This window comes from Polypterus senegalus, chromosome 2, assembly GCF_016835505.1.
Source record: "Polypterus senegalus isolate Bchr_013 chromosome 2, ASM1683550v1, whole genome shotgun sequence".
Classification (NCBI taxonomy): Eukaryota; Metazoa; Chordata; class Cladistia; order Polypteriformes; family Polypteridae; genus Polypterus; species Polypterus senegalus.
The window spans coordinates 65,909,250-65,925,309 of NC_053155.1; the positions used below are offsets into that span (position 1 = coordinate 65,909,250).

The following is a 16,060-nucleotide window of genomic DNA, read 5'->3' on the forward strand; positions in this document are numbered from 1 at the left end:
TATTACTATTTATAAGGTGTTTATTTCTTCCTGATGGAAGAAGAAAATGCAAAGTACTTCCACAGACACAAGAGAAACAAAAAAGACGTGCCCGCTTCACAGAGTCAAACAATGAAATGACACAGTCCCAGCCCACTGTTTCGTTGCATGGCCAAAGTGTGCACCCCAGATTCTATATTGTGATTTTTTGTTATAAGTTATTCTATGTGTGACTTTGGATGAATGTTTTATGTCACTAAGATACAACAAGATTTGGATTCTCATAACTGTCTGCTCTTTTTTTTGCATTTTGATGCCTTAACCTTGCCTGCTGGTTACTTCCTATATTTCCTGCCACAATCCCTTACTTTGTAGTAGCACCAATTTAGGATTACTTTTGGAAAATGTATTTCTCCCTTATTTTAGGTTCTACATTTTTTTTATTACAGACAGTCTGCATGTTTAATCACTAATTAAATCAGTTCTATTCAAAACTGTGATTCTGAAGCTCATATTAAAGCATTTTCCAGCATGATAAGGATGCTTTAGTCATGTAAAATATTACTTCAAGCAAAAAATGCAGCTCTCAGACAGCGTTCAAGCAGCCTAGCACCTCTGGTTGTGGTTTAGTGGATTGCGTTCTGTAAAGTTGCATTTTTCTTTTTGTTATTGTTAGTTTGACATATTCATTTGTTGGCAGTACACTAATAAAGTAGTATGTATGATTTCAGCAGCTGTATAGGTCCTCCTTCTAATTTCCAGGAATTTCCATATGTGACAGCAATATTAACACTGGAAAATGATACTGGTGCGCTTTAGCAATGCTGGCACTGAACTAGAAATCTTTAAAAAATGCATTAAAACATATGAGTCAATATTTTTAATCCTGATGGTAAGGGTAAATAAATTTTATGACGTCACCAGGAAAAGAAATAAGGTTGTTATACCAAGCTAAAGTGTAAACTCAAAATTACTCACTCCTATCTTTCAACAAAACCCAAAGGATAAATAAAATCATGGAAAGAAAAATAAAGCTTAATGCACCAACAAGATAACCAGGAAGTGTGTAGTGCTGATTTCATAATGTCACAGAACTTACAAAATAGTGGCTCACATGAAAAATAAAATAGTGTTGGAACAAATTAAATTATTGCAAAAAAGCAATTTACCTAACTTTAGTTTGTAACAAAATTATTTTGTGGACACCAGGGGGCGCTGCAGCACCCCAAACACCCAATACAAACAGGCACGGGCACCAGGTAAAATCACAAAGAGTCCTTTATTCTGGGTAAACTCTTTCAACCAAACGTTTCCCTCCACCACTGCAACAAGTACAATTTTATCTTCTTTTTCTAGATCTCTCTTCCACTGACTCCTCCACTCCTCCTCACAAGCTTTGTCCACTTTCCACCTGACTCTGGCTCGTCGTTGTGAGGCAGGCAGCTTCTTTTATTTTCCGCCTGGAAATACTTCCGGTCTTTCATATGCATGGTCCAAAAGCACTTCTGGTTGAAGTGAAGTTGGCCTCCCTAGTCCCTGCAACACTCATTGGCAGCACCAAATCCAATGATGCCCTGTGAATCACAGGGGGGTGTCATCTTATCATTATGGGGGAGGTACAGTCTGGAAGAGAACAAGGTGATGAAACAAAGTCAAAACTGTAATCAAAGTCAGAGGGAAAAACAGTAAGATCAGAAACCAGAAACTAGAGTATATTTGCACTACGTTTCAATTGTGTTTATATCCAAATATGGATACCGAATGAATTGTTGCACCAGTATTTAATAGGTTGTGCTGATGAGATAAGATGCAGCCACATCCAAAACCACATTCTTTGGTAACTGAGGACAATATACTGAATATACTGGTAAGAGAAACCATAACATGGTGGCAATCAAATGCAAAACAAAATAATGATCTGGCACTGAGAAATAAATACCCACAATTCTCTAGAAGCACTGTAATGCAAAGTAACCATGCAGACATGTTCTCAAGACACAGAAATCCATATTTGCATGATCTTAGAAAAATGTATTCTAAAACAAATACATTTTTAAAGTGAACAACTCATAACAAGGGGTGGTTGATCAATATACGAGATGGGACATATCAGTCTTCCCCAGTGAAGTGGAAATTATTGTTGTTCAGATATTATAATCGTTAATGAGGATTTTTTTCTACAGGAACTGTGGGATAATAACTTTAATAAGGTGGACTTTTATGGAGACATAACTCTTTAGCATCTGTGGTACCAGGTTAACAAATGCTGAAGAGATAGAAGTCACATCTTCTTCAGGGATTATCCCTCAAACAGCCAGCCAATCAGACTATCCTACAATCACATCTTGCAAAACCCCCCGGTAGAATTTTATAAAAAATATGCCTCATCTGAAGAGCGACATAGGAGGCAGGAAGAAGAGACAAAGACATCAGGAGAAGAGAACAGGGCGACATCAGAAGAGGGCACCGGCAACATGCTGCCGTTTCCATCTGATCTTTAGAAATGCATATAATGAACAACTACGAGTGCTAGATCACAAGCCGCCTGTGATATTCATCCTTGTCATCTTTACTTTTTCGTAAGCTTTTTCTAAAGACTATATATATCCAGACTTTACTATCAGTACAATTTTCTATTATTCTTTATTCTACAGGTATTATTATTATTCCTGTAATAAATACCATGCTCCTTTTAACTTTCTATGCTTTGTCTTAATGTCTAGAGTGATTGAAGTAATAAGGTAGATTTCTTTGAGCACCTAGTGCAGCTGGAGATTTTCCATTACCTCCGAGCCTCGAGGTTTATTAAGGGCCAAGGGTGAGAGCTTCACCCAAAAGTAGGGAACAGTACGTAAAGTAAGGCATTCTTGGCTGATAAATGGCCTATAGTCAAGAATGCTGAGCCTTTGTATGTTTAAATGTATTCTTGCATACCAAAAGTAATATTTAATTTAATTAATATTATATTAAATTATATTTTATTTAAGTAATATTCTGAGATATCTTTAAAACATTTTATGTTGTTCATGCTGATAATAAGTAAGTCTCTTGAAGTGCTGAGAGAGTGACAGGCTGTGTTATTCCTAAGGCACTTGTGTGGTTTAAAGTGCCAGAGGTTAACCAGCTGTGTGTTTGTCATTCATAGTGCACTGTTGTGATTAGGGTCTGTGTGTATGCAAGTCTCATGAAGTCCTAGGAGAGTGACAAGTTGTGTTATTCATAAGGCACTTGTGTGGTTTAAAGTGCTAGTGATTAACCAGCTGTGTATTTGTCATTCATAGGGTACTGTTGAGTTTCTGTGTGTATGCGTACAGCTATGTATGCTTGTGTTAATCTTAAGGTGTAACTGTAGATCAACCGGTAACAAATCTGATGAGTACACTTAGGTAAAGGATATGTAGAGGAGAATATCATGATAATACACTGTGTAAAAGTGTATTTTTCCTTTTCTGTGGCAGAGGATGGTGACTAGCCAGGATTGTATGAAATAAAGTCAGCTCTGTACCTTTTTTAGGCATCTTTTTTGAGTCTTTTTCTGTAGTGACTGGGAGTTGGGATCATTACAAGTTTTTAATTCTGAAAGCTCTGTAACTTGATTACTTGAACCTAAATGTTGTAGTTTGTAATCACTATAGTTGGACAATATTCTCAAACTCACTTAATCAAATTGCTGTAGCCTATTCCAGCAACACAAGTTGGGAAGCAACCATGAACAGGGAATCCATACCTTGCAGCTACCAAATACACACAATAACAATTTAGAATCACCAATTAACCTTATTTGTCAATGTTGGACTACAATACACACAGCTACATTTATAATAATAACTCCCAACAGCTTAAATGGACTAAGTTCTTCTGATGATGGACGGGTGGATTTTGTATTTACAAGATTTGTTTGTCTTTTACCATTTAACAGTTTTGAAAAGATTACACAGTTTATCTTTAAAATTTTCTTAGATCACATTGACTTCCACTGAGCTTGACTTATTTCTCTCAGGTGTTTTTGCTTTTGATAATGCATTATCAATTCTGAGTTCATGTCTTTATTATACGTACTTTGTTTCTGGTGAAGCTATTTCATTGTATCTAACTACACCATGTAACCAAATTCCATCAATATATCTTTTCTGTACCTATTAGTACTTACTATGAATGCATTTGAAGTACCATGCATCTCTTCTCACAATTCATTGAACCATTTAATTTCTCAACCTGCTTTTAATTTCCGAGATTAAAAAGAGTTTTGAATAAACAACAGGAGCCAATACCAAAGGTAATGCCAGCCACTCATTTGCAGGGCACATTTACATTCACAAATTTCCAGCCAGTTAACTTGTAGCCAACAAAAGATGAAAATATACAAAAACATAGATTATACTTTAATCTATACTAATAAAAGGCAACGCCCTCACTGACTGACTGACTCACTGATTGACTGACTGACTGACTCGCTCATCACTAATTATCCAACTACCCGTGTAAGTAGAAGGCTGAAATTTGTTAGGCTCATTCCTTACAGGTTACTTACAAAAGTTAAGCAGGTTTCATTTCGAAATTCTACGCGTAACGGTCATAACTGAGTCCTACTTACAAACATATATACAGTACATCCATAGCCTGCAGCTCGGTCGCCGTGTGAGGCGGCGTTATGTCCCCCATCACCATGCCCCCCACGTAGTTGGCTGCCTGCCTATATTGCGTCCCCCATCCCCACGCCTCCCACGTAATTGAATGCCTACCCATATAAGGCCATCCTTCGCTCGTCTCTCTCCATTTCCTTCCTTGGTTCGCCACGATATTCACGTCTCCCTGCTGATAACTGCAGCCTTTTTATTTAATCTACAGCTTCTCCGCTGTTTTAATGTTCGTTTATTACAATTTTAGTTATTGTGTAGGTATTTTAGACTTAGTTTACTGTTCAGGTACCCATTTCCTTTATCGTTCCAACCGTACCCCCATTAACATGTCTATTGAGGCCATTAACATGTCTATCGAGGTGATCACCATCGATCAAAGGACTATCACTCACTGAGTGGTTTCCATGCCTGGAGATGGCGCCTGCCTTTTCCATTCCGCGTGTTACATATTGCACGGACATATCAGGCTCACTCTTGATATCCGGAGGAACATTGTGTCTTATGTATTGAATGACTGGGACAGGTTCAAAGTGTGGGCTGATGATGGTACAGGAGATAATTATACTACACATGAGCACTATAAGAGTGAAATGCTTAAGCCCTTCACCTATGGTTCTGCATGTGAGTTGATGGCTGCCGCTGAATTGTTCAGTTGTCGCTTTCAAGTGTACCGAAATGGCCAAATATTTTACACCTTTGGAGAACCGCCAATGCCTGTTAAACATCTTAGATTCACAGGTGACAATTTGAGTAGTGGACACTTTGATGTTTATGAATGTTTCAACTCTCAAAAGTTGGATAGGAAGTTATTGATAAAACCGGTTGTATGCTTACATTGCTTGACAGATGCCTCAATTACAACTAATGTAATTGAAACAAACCATGAAACTCAAACCGATTATGACAGCAGCAATCCAAGCTGTGAGAAAACAGTAAAAAGGAGGCGTGTCAGACGTTGTGGTGCATTTTCTGATGCAGCTAGACGGAAACAACTTCGTGCCACTGCCGCCAAATACTTACAGAAAAATCCACAAGTTAATAGACACGCTGTTGCGAAATACTCACAGGCAAATCCACAAGTTCATAGATATGCTGTCGCTATATACTTGCAGGCAAATTCACAAGTTCATAGAGACGCTGCCACTAAATACTCGCAGCGAAATCCACAAGTTCATAGAGACGCTGTCGCTAAATATTCCCAGGCAAATCCACAAGGTAATAGAGCTTCTGTTTCTAGGTACGATCCCAATAATGAAAAGCGGCTCAAACGAAAACAAGCAAACGTTTGAGAATAGGGATATTGTCTTTAAAAGCAGAGACAATAAACTGCAACGCATTAAGGAAACCCACAGATCCTATTATGCACTTCAATATCCCCTCATGTTCTGCTATGGTGAAGACGGCTATTCTGTGTCTATACCTCAAGTTCATGCTGCCAGTAAGTTACCTATGAAGAAAACCGTCTCTGCAGCAAACTTCTATTCATACCGGCATATGATCAGACAACATCATAATAATACTATCCTTTTCTTCCGAACTTTATTAAATAAGTTTTTAGTTGATATGTACACAAAAATTGAATCCGAAAGACTAAATTATATCAGACTAAATCAGAAGAAACTACGAGCTGAAAATTACGTCCACTTGAAAGATGCTATTGACAAAAACGACACTCATTTAAGGGAACTTGGTCAAGCTTTGATATTACCATTTTCGTTCACTGGAGGACCTTGCTATATGCACGAGTGTACACAAGACGCAATGACATATGTATGTCAAGACTGAACTTCTCCTTCCATGTCAAAAACCTCACGATCGCCACGACCTTATCAGTCGTGTATTTCATCTCAAGATTCGCAAAATGATAGACTTGCTCATGAACACCATAGAGTGGCAAAAGTGAGGTATTCCCATGCACACATTCTGTTGTGGCTAAAGGATAGGATTAAACCAGCTGTCATCGATCAAGTCATCCGTGCGGAAATTCCTGATCCACAAACTGACCCTGCCCTCCACAAAATAGTAAAATCCACCATGATTCATGGCCCATGTGGACCTCATAATATCAACTCACCCTGCATGATCAACGGAATATGCAGTAGGAAGTACCCGCGTCCCTTCATCTCAGAAACTCAGACCGGAGAAGATGGTTACCCTCAGTACAGCCGGCGCGCACCTGCTGATGGAGGTCATACAATTAACATCAAAGGAGTACATATCGACAACAGATGGGTGGTCCCTTATAGTCCTGTGCTGTCCCGCTTCTTCAATGCTCACATCAATGTTGAATTTTGCAATTCAGTAAAGTCGATCAAATACATCTGCAAGTATGTTAACAAGGGAAGTGACCAGGCAGTATTTACAATACAAAATCAAAATGACAAAGTATCTTGATACGAAGCTGGGCGTTACATTAGTAGCTCTGAAACAGCATGGCGCATTTTCTGTTTTCCCATTAACGAACGTTACCCTCCGGTCGTTCATCTTGCTGTGCATCTTGAGAACGGATAAAGAATTTATTTCACAGAAGGCAAAGTTGCCGATAAAGTACATAATCCACCACAGACGACCCTTTGCAAAACAACTTCATTATAATGAAATTACATCATATTATGTGTGAGCAAACAACATGTTTCCTCGGAGGAAACAGTGGAACCCTGTACTAGGACATTCGGGAGTGAAAAAAGATAATGTGCTGGGACGGGTCTACACTGTGCACCCGAATAACTGTGAATGCTACTATCTTCGACTGCTGCTCAATGAAATCACAGGTCCCACGTCTTTCAAATCTCTCAGAACAGTTGATGGTGTCCTACATCCAACGTATAAGTTGGCCTGCAGGGCACTTGGTTTTTTACAGGACGATATCAACTGGGGTGAGACTCTACAGCAAGGCAATTCAAATGGCGGCCCGCAGGCCACATGCTGCCCAGAAGCAACCTCCAAGTGGCCCAGTCCATGGTTCTTCCATGGCTCCAGACTACAACTAAAATGCAACCAAAAATAAGCTTTGGCGGTTATCATTTACACTTAGTTCATCAGTCATCATCGAAACTTTAAACTAATTATATCGTTAAGCGGATGTGCTGTTAACAATGTGTCAGTACAGGCTCCACCTTGCATATATCTGAGCAGTATAAAGGCTAGTTTATATCCCGCACTGGGTGCGAGGAAGTCCCGGTGAAAATGACATCAGACTTGGAGACGTGCACGGGAAAATATTTCTAAGTACATGGTGCTGCTGAGGGGTCGGCTGTGAATTTCAACGACAGGCTGGTTATGCTTGTGCCGGAATAATAAATAAATGGATAAATATGATGCAACCAGTCATCAAAACAAAAGATAGCCATGCAGAACATTTGAAATTCATCTGCCCACCACATAGGCCCCCTGTTATGAATATCTGTGCTCTGTGGAATTCAGTTGTCGTTCTGATTTGGTGCAGCACAATAAGGTATGATTGTCCCAATCACCTTGTGTTTGCACATCTTTGCATGCTGTTTTTTTTTTTGATTAAACCTTACTCCATGCAAAATGCTGGCCTGTCTGTTAGTAAACATGTACGAGCAGTTGCCTGCCCGCTGTTTCTTCACCCACAGATGTGATGAAGTCTGCATTTTAAGGTTAAAGGTGTATTAAAGTCGTTTTATCAGGATGCTCTGTGATTGATGGCAGACAGTAGACTTTGTTAAAATTCCACTTTTTTAGTTGTTACTTCAGTCATTTTGGCAACAAATTCTTCAACGGGAGCTCTTCAACAAAGAAACAGGGAAAATAAGATTTATTAAAAAAACAATACTACCAATAATTATAATTAACCTGTAACGGCACACTGCATGATAGCATGCAGTGAATACACTTGACTTGACTTGCCCGCTGCCAAGAGTTGATTCTACAATAAAATAAAATAAAAATATAAAGAGTAATAATTCCAAAGCCCTTTGTTTTTAAAATAAAGCTATAGTGCAGAGTTTCAGAGTAGTATATGTGTGCCAGATTTCAGGCTACAGGTTATTTAATTTTGACCTTGACCTTCCTGGGTTGATCTTTGACGTTGGAGGTCAATCATCACCCCAAAAGTAGACAGCAGACATCACGTAGTATATGTGTACCAAATTTCACGTCAATAGGTCAAACAGTTTGCAAGCTACAGGTGATTTAAAATCCTGGACAGAAAAACGGACAGCCATGGTACCATATTATATAAGAAGATAATGCATTACTTTACACCCAAGAACTCTGCACAAAGACATTTTAAAGACAAATTATTAAAATAAATGTACTAATCTATTTTCATGTCATATGTGGTGCCTTGCATTTACTGAGGTAGTTTTATTCTGGGGGGTGTGGAAACAATTTCAACAGGAAAGGCTTTGTGATGGAACTTAAATTTAATCTCTGTCATATGACTGATTAAAACTGTGTGAATGAAATAGTTCTATGAAAAAAAGAAAAAACCCTTGCCTGTCATGACCACCCATTTAATACTAGAATTCCTGAAGCCAACGAAAAAACTTGTAATCCCGGCCCACCTTAAATCCATTTGCAAATCTCCATCAGCATCTTTTATTTTGTAAATATGTCTATCAGCACAAGCAGCAAACCATCCCATCCCCCCACCGCTGGAGATCATCTTGGGCAAAAAGTTCTCCCAGCTCAAGTCAAGGCTCCTTATATGCGCGTGTGGTGCCTGGAGTTGTATAGGGTAAATAAGATATCGTCATTTGGAATGCATACATTTCATGTGTGTTCCATGTCTACAATGATCTGTGTAAATTGTAGGATGAACTGCAAGGCAGGAATAATTGAACACATGGCTAAAAGAGAAACGGTTTTCATATTTTAGTAATAATTGACAAAATGTACACATGAAGTGTATAATGTGTGAAGACTGAAGTCCAAATATCAAATAAACAATTTCACAACAGGTACAAATATAGTAAAACAAGTGCACTTTTACTCAAGAATATTACCGTAGAAAAAGAAATTGGTTTAGGGTACAACACTGACATAATATAGCTTTGTTGACACAGTGGTAAGAACTGCTGAATGGCAATCAAAAGGTCGCTGGTTCGATTCAGAGTGCACCCATTTTGAGTAGTGAGCTGCTCTTATTCTTACTGGTATACAATAAAAACATACATTTGATTTGTGACCAAATGTAAAAGGGAAACAATGAATAAACAATACTAGTTTTTAAATACATTTATTTGTGTTGATTTAAAATTTGTCATTAACTGCTGCTGAAAATTTCTTGGTTTGAAAATCTGGCCCAACTTAAATTATAATTAAATAGCCCTGCTCTACAGGAAGCTGCTCTGTCTCGGTCATCTCAAAAGATCCTCTCTTTGCTGTCATGCTGGTGTTCTGCCAAATGGCAAACCCCTTAAACCTATGGGAAAAACATAAAGATAGCACAGCAGAAGATTTTAGGAGACAGACTGAAAGAGATCATATACGAACAGAGGTCCACCAGTGGTTACATTTGATCAATAACAAGTGTCTACAGTTGCTTGAAAACTACATAATTGCTATTGGAGGTCAATCTCTTGATCATTACGGTTTGCCTTCACCTTTCAGAGAACTGGCAGAACTTATGTCAAATCCTGTGTACTTGAAAGAGACATCCTACAACACCTCACAATTGGCCAATATAGTTACAAATAACAAGCTGTTGCTAAATAGTGACCAAAAGTCCGTTTATGAGCAAGTCATGAGGAGCGTTGTCTTGGCCAGTCTTGACACAGTGTTTTTTCTTGATGCTCCAGGAGGAACTGGTAAGACATTCCTCATAAACCTTCTCCTTATGAAAATCCAAGCAAAAGGTAACATTGCCATAGCTGTGCCTTCTTCTAGCATTGCTGCAACTCTTCTTGAGAGTGGCAGAACTGCCACTGCCACAAGCTGCCTCTGAACCTCAGCCATACTGAATCCCCCATGTGTAACATATCAAAGCAGAGCAACATGGCTGAAGTGCTGCGACATTGTCAGCTTATTGTCTGGGATGAATGCACTATGGCATACAGAGGAGGTGTTGAGGCTTTAGACAGGACCCTCCAAGACATGCGAAACACCAACAAACTTATGGGAGGCTTGACAGTGTTACTGGCTGGAGACTTCCAGCAAGCCCTACCAGTCCTGCCCAGAGGAACGCACGCTTGCGAAATTAAAGCATGTCTGAATTCTTCATACCTATGGCCAAAATCAATGTTGTTACCTTAAGAATAAACATGAGGGTTCATTTGAAAGGCGACAAAAAAGCCAGGGAGTTCTATGCTCTTCTGATGAGTATAGGTGATGGCACCCTCATTCAAGAAAATTGTAAAATAAATATTCCTACAAAGCTCTGTCTCCTCGTGAATACCTTACAAAGCCTTCTTCAAAATGTTTATCCCAATCTACAAAATCTCCACGAAAACAACGTGTCATGGTTGAGGGAGAGAGCTATCCTGACACCAAGAAATACTAGTTTCTCCACACTCTGAATCCTCCAGGCACTCTTGAGCATAATCTAATTTTGAAGGTTGGGACACCAATAATGTTACTGAGAAACTTACAGCCACCGAAACTTTTTAACGGCACGAGACTTCAGGTCACGTGTCTGCAAAAGAACCTAATTGAGGCAACTATTTTTACTGGCAGTGGCTCAGGTGAGAGAGTTTTTATTCCTCGCATCCCCGTTATACCCTCTGATCTCCCATTTCAATTCAAATGCCTTCAATTTCCAGTAAGGCTCTGCTTCGCAGTGACAATTAATAAGTCTCAGGGACAGACCCTACAAAAGGTTGCCATTGATTTGAGACAGGATTGCTTTTCACATGGCCAACTGTATGTTGCGTGCTCAAGAGTAAGCTCAGGGCACAGCTTGGTCATATTACAACTGGAGGGCCGAACTGACAACGTGGTATACAAAGAGATCCTTAACAAATAATTATTTGTATATTTTCCCTCAGTTTAAAAATGTTTACTTTTTTTCTTAATAAAAATTTTAAGGCAGTACTTCGCTGCTGCAAAGTGCAGGTATTTTGCTAGTATCCTTTATATAAGTGTATACAGTCATATGAAAAACTTTGGGAACCCCTCTCAGCCTTCATAATAATTTACTCTACTTTCAACAAAAAGATAACAGTGGTAAGTGTTTAATTTCCTAGGAACATCTGAGTACTGGGGTGTTTTCCAAACAAAGATTTTTAGCGAAGCAGTATTTAGTTGTATGAAATTAAATCAAATGTGAAAAACTGGCTGTGCAAAAATTTATGTCCCCTTGTAATTTTGCTGATTTGAATACATGTAACTGCTCAATACTGATTACTTGCAACACCAAATTGGTTGGATTAGCTTGTTAATACTTGAACTTCATAGACAGGTGTGTCCAATCATAAGAAAAGCTATTTAAGGTGGTCAATTAAAGGAAAATTAATGGAAGGAATTATTAAGGATAAGATTGAGCAACACATGACAAGGACAGGAGTTATTCTGAACAGTCAGCATGGGTTGAGAAGGGGGAGGTCGTGTTTTACTAACATGTTGGAATTCTATGAGGAGGCAACAAAAGGATACGATCAAAGTGGAGCTTATGATATTATTTATCTGGACTTTCAGAAAGCATTTGATAAGGTGCCACATGAGAGGTTGGGCATCAAGTTAAAAGAAGTGGGAATTCAGGGTGATGTTTTTAGATGGGTGCAGAATTGGCTCAGACACAGGAAGCAGAGGGTGATGGTGCGAGGAACCTCATCAGAACTGGCTGATGTTAAGAGTGGTGTTCCACAGGGGTCAGTGCTAGGGCCGCTGCTATTTTTAATATATATAAATGATTTAGATAGGAATATAAGTAACAAGCTGGTTAAGTTTGCAGATGATACCAAGATAGGTGGATTAGCAGATAATTTGGAATCCGTTATATCATTACAGAAGGACTTGGATAGCATACAGGCTTGGGCAGATCTGTGGCAGATGAAATTTAATGTCAGTAAATGTAAAGTATTACACATAGGAAGTAAAAATATTAGGTTTGAATACACAATGGGCGGTCGAAAAATCGAGAGTACACCTTATGAGAAGGATTTAGGAGTCATAGTGGACTCCAAGCTATCAACTTCCAAACAGTGTTCAGAAGCCATTAAGAAGGCTAACAGAATGTTAGGTTATATAGCACGATCTGTGGAGTACAAGTCCAAGGAGGTTATGCTCAACCTTTATAATGCACTGGTGAGGCCTCATCTTGAGTACTGTGTGCAGTTTTGGTCTCCAGGCTACAAAAGGACATAGCAGCACTAGAAAAGGTCCAGAGAAGAGCGACTAGGCTGATTCCAGGTCTACAGGGGTTGAATTATGAGGAAAGATTAAAAGACCTGGGCCTTTACAGTTTAAGCAAAAGAAGATTAAGAGGTGACATGATTGAAGTGTTTAAAATTATGAAGGGAATTAGTACAGTGGATCGAGACTTGTATTTTAAAATGAGCTCATCAAGAACACGGGGACACAGTTGGAAACTTGTTAAGGGTAAATTTCGCACAAACATTAGGAAGTTTTTCTTTACACAAAGAACGATAGACACTTGGAATAAGTTACCAAGTAGTGTGGTAGACAGTAAGACGTTAGGGACTTTCAAAACTCGACTTGATGTTTTCTTGGAGGAAGCAAGTGGATAGGACTGGCGAGCTTTGTTGGGCTGAATGGCCTGTTCTCGTCTAGATTGTTCTAATTGTTCTAATTGTTCTAATTCTAATTGTAAGTTGTGCTTCCCTTTGACTCCCCACTGAAGAGTGACAGCAAAGGATCCTCAAAGTAACTCTCAAAAGATCTGAAAACAAAGATTGTTCAGTATCATGGGTTAGGAGAAGGCTTCAAAAAGCTATCTCAGAGGTTTAAACTGTCAGTTTCAACTGTAAGGAATGGAATCAGTAAATGGAAGGCCACAGGCACTGTTGCTGTTAAACCCAGGTCTGGCAGGCCAAGAAAAATACAGGAGTGGCATATGCGCAGGATTGTGAGAATGGTTACAGACAACCCACAGATCACCTCCAAAGACCTGTAAGATCATCTTGCTGCAGATGGTGTTTCTGTACATCGTTCTACAATTCAGCACAATTTGCACAAAGAACATCTGTATGGCAGAGTGATGAGAAAGAAGCCCTTTCTGAACATTCACACCACAAACAGAGTCGCTTGTTGTATGCAAATGCTCATTTAGACAAGCCAGATTCATTCTGGAACAAAGTACTTTGGACTGATGAAACAAAAATTGAGTTATTTGGTCATAACAAAAAGCACTTTGCATGGCGGAAGAAGAACACTACATTCCAAGAAAAACACCTGATACCTACTGTCAAATTTGGTTTAGTTTCCATCATCCTGTGGGGCTGTGTGGCTAGTTCAGGGACTGGGGCCCTTGTTAAAGTTGAGGGTCGGATGAGTTCAACCAAATATCAACAAATTCTTCAGGATAATGTTCAAGCATCAGTCACAGTTAAGTTACGCAGGGGTTAGATATTCCAACAAGACAATGACCCAAAACACAGTTCAAAATCTACAAAGGCATTCATGCAGAGGGAGAAGTACAATGTCCTGGAATGGCCATCACAATCCCCTGACTTGAATATCATTGAAAATCTATGGGATGATTTGAAGCAGGCTGTCTATGGTCGGCAGCCATCAAACTTAACTGAACTGGAGAGATTTTGTATGGATGAATGGTAACAAAATACCTCCATCCAGAATCCAGACACTCATCAAAGGCTATAGGAGGCATCTAGAGGCTGTTATATTAGCAAAAGGTGGCTCAACTAAGTATTGATGTAATATCTCTTTGGGGTGCCGAAATTTATTCACCTGTCTAATTTTGTTATGATGCATATTGCATATTTTCTGTTAATCCAATAAACTTAATGTCACTGCTGAAATACTACTGTTTACATAAGGCATGTCATATATTTAAAGGAAGTTGCTACTTTGAAAGCTCAGCCAATGATAAACAAAACTACCAAAGAATTAAGAGGGCTTCTCAAACATTTTCATATGACTGTAAATAACTTCAATATACTAAAGATTTCAACACGAAAGGAGGGCAGGACAACAGCAAAATAAAACAACAAAAGAGCAGAACTGTGGGAGCCAAGCATTAAATATTCCTTTAAAAAGTTATTTTGTAAATGTGCTGTGATCCTGTTGAATTTTAAATGCCAAAGTAAACGTTTTCTTTTCTGCTGCCAACAAAATCACACTTGAGTCTTTAGAACAGGAACCATTATTTGAAAAGCAAAGGAGCAAGATATTGAGCATTGGTATCTCAATTTAAATTATGTGTGAGGTTTGAAATTGTAGTACTATGGTCATCAAGATGATTTTGTTGATGGGAAATGAAAATGTTACATAACTTCATAAATGACTGCAAACATGGACAGTAAAATATGGGTGTGTTGCGAAGGGTACAATTTGAATGTGGACAGGTCAGGTCGTGGAGCTTGCTCACCACATGACAAAACATCCTGGGATCCTGGTTGGCAACCCCTCAGGCAGATACACGGTCCAGTCCCACCAGGAAAAAATCACAATCTAATTATCTATCTGCTGCAGCCAGGTGTTGTGCGGGCATCCCCTTGGCCTGGTCCAGCCACTCAGGTTCACAACAATGAGGATCTTGTGAACCGGATCACCATCTGGGAATAATGCCACATGGCCATAGTGCTGTAAATGATGCTCCCTCACAATGAAGGCAATGAGCATCATTTGGAACTCTGTGAGCAACCATTTTTTGACACAAAGTCAAACCAGCAGTACTAATGGATTTTCCAAAGAAATACAGTACCAAATGATTGCAAAACAGGCAACATCAGGACTCTAAAAACTTGGACATTCATTCTTTTGCAGAGATATCTGGAGCGCAGCACACTCCTTTCCAGCAACCTGATGACCAAAGCTGCCCCAGTCCATCTACTTACTTTTTAGGAAGAGTCACCAGAGACATGAATGTCACTGCTGATGCAAGTAAAGCTTTCAACAAGGTCAACGTTCCCTCCGTAGACAGACACACTGCTGGCGGCTGTGCCCAAGAAGACATTAAAGGCATGGAAGTTGGTTTTTATCCAGGATGCTTGCAAGTCCAGACACTCAGACTCCTCACTCAGTTTCTCAACAGCCCAGATCAAAGCCTCCATTGACTCTGCAAAAATCATAGCATCATCGGCAAAGTCAAGATCAGTGAATCTCTCTTCACCAATAGATGTCCCCCAGCTGCTGGAATTCATGATCCTGCCCAACATCCAGTCCATGCAAGCACTGAACAGATTCCCAAAATTAACTTAAATTAAAGGCTGGCCATAATATCCAGCAACTTTGGGGGGGGGATCCTTCGAAGTCTCAGGATGTCCCACAGGGCAGTTTGATCAACTGAGTCAAATGCTTTATGAAAATCAACAAAGGCTGCAAAGAAACTCTGC

General features: G+C 39.3%; 1 long non-coding RNA gene across 1 annotated transcript in view; it reads right to left on the minus strand.

The window, feature by feature from the left end:
- Nucleotides 1-1,242: 1,242 nt before the first annotated feature.
- LOC120522991 overlaps nt 1,243-16,060 on the minus strand; it is a 51,385-nt gene continuing 36,567 nt past the window's right edge. The window contains exon 2 of the long non-coding RNA XR_005632545.1: nt 1,243-1,602. This is a non-coding gene — a long non-coding RNA (uncharacterized LOC120522991). The remainder of the gene's footprint in view (nt 1,603-16,060) is intronic.